At 38.0% G+C, this 1,662-nt stretch overlaps 1 non-coding gene across 1 annotated transcript; it reads right to left on the bottom strand.

Moving 5' to 3' along the window:
* Positions 1-1,074: 1,074 nt before the first annotated feature.
* On the bottom strand, positions 1,075-1,157 carry trnas-aga. The gene has a single exon. It is a non-coding gene; the product is annotated as a tRNA-Ser (tRNA).
* Positions 1,158-1,662: the final 505 nt, after the last annotated feature.

Genomic DNA, 1,662 nt, shown 5'->3' with positions numbered 1-1,662 from the left:
GACAATCAGGCCCTTCGCCATAGCTTTCTCCCCCACCCCAAAATAAAAACTCTATTCTCGGTTAACCGATATACATAGAGAAGACTGAAGACAGAAAGCAATTAGTAACCAGGAAGTGAATTGTGCCTGTTAAATTTCTTCTTAGTTCAAAAGTACAAATTTACATTATAAATGTTATCCTGGAGTTAACAATTGCAACTTGGTTTGACATTTTGCGTTTTGTATCTGGAAAGTGTTCCAACTTACTGTCATCATAACACTGTGCAATATCAAACAAATTCAAGGAAAATCTTGGGACTCATTTAGATTAGGAGCAGATAATATTAATAATTATTAGCATGGTGTGTGTATATTTCAGACGTTGTCTCGGTAAAACAGACTCCAACCACTCTTACGGGAGAAGAATGCGAGAACAAATGCGCCAAATGTGTCTTTCAAGCCGGATCTATTGTGAATTTCAAAAGCATCGAATTTTTCAGACAGATTGGAAAAGGGACACAGTGGGAGTCAGTCACTGATGATGGACGGTTTATTACGAAAGCAGTCGATGAATCGATTTCATTTTCTCTTGAAATCAATCACTTGGAAGTTGAAGACAGCGCTACCTATTAGGTTTTACCAAAGAAAAGCAACGTCGTACCGCATCTTTGTTTTCTCTCTTTAAAATAAAATGGGTGAAAGTATTTTGAAAACAATTACACGTTTATATTTCTGTCATGCTTTGAACAGTCAATAGAGCTCATCTCTACTCAACCTTAGCTGCATTCTTTACATTCCAGAATCGTGTTCTAGTTATATTTTGAGTTGCATCAGAAATAAACAATAAAAATGATTCAGAGCACGAATTGTTATAATTTGTGGAAAAGTTTTCGCGTCAACGTGTCCCATTTGATGTACTGCTCTAAAATAACTTTTACTTATAATTTTATGAAGGAAGACTTTCAGTGAGGTCAACTTTGCTTTGGGCGAGTCTCCATCACGCCTCTTCCACAGGTTATCACAATTCACAGTTATTATAAATGTAGAAACATTCCTACAAACAGTGGCACAATTATAATAACAGGGAGCAATATCCGTAGTCGGCAGGATTCGAACCTGCGCGGGAAGTTTCCCAATGGATTTCTAGTCCATCGCCTTAACCACTCGGCCACGACTACTGACAAACTAATAAAAAACTAATTTGGAGAAAATCGTTCCAGCTCCTGATTCCTCATTAATATTTCCTTGATTAAAATTGTCATTTGATTTGATTCCTTGCATTTCGTACAGTGGAATAGCACGTTATCACATTGTCGAGACAGCTCCAAGACTTTGATAAGATTTTTTATTAAGTGACATATGTTGTGAAAATGTATTTCTGCAGAACCTCTGCACCAATTTGCCGACAACAAATAGCCGTGACTTGAATGGCTAAAGTTCTCCTGGCAATTTTTGGCCACAACATTTTAAATAAACTTGATTCACTTAAACGCCCACTATGTGGTCTATTTATTTGTAAGGGTTGCGGCTTTAGTCGGTAATCATCGAGCAGTTTCTCCGTCACACTCTGCAGTCCGCACATCCTGGTCCAATTATTCCCTGGGATTAGATAAAGAGGCTGTGTTCCCTGGTAAACCATGCTCATTCCCTTCAAAACACAGGAATTCCCATGTCAGGATGCTT

Source organism: Callorhinchus milii, unplaced genomic scaffold (genome assembly GCF_018977255.1).
Source record: "Callorhinchus milii isolate IMCB2004 unplaced genomic scaffold, IMCB_Cmil_1.0 Scaffold156, whole genome shotgun sequence".
Lineage (NCBI taxonomy): Eukaryota > Metazoa > Chordata > Chondrichthyes > Chimaeriformes > Callorhinchidae > Callorhinchus > Callorhinchus milii.
The sequence above is the reverse complement of the archived record's forward strand: the minus strand, read 5'-3'. Positions and strand labels throughout refer to the sequence as shown.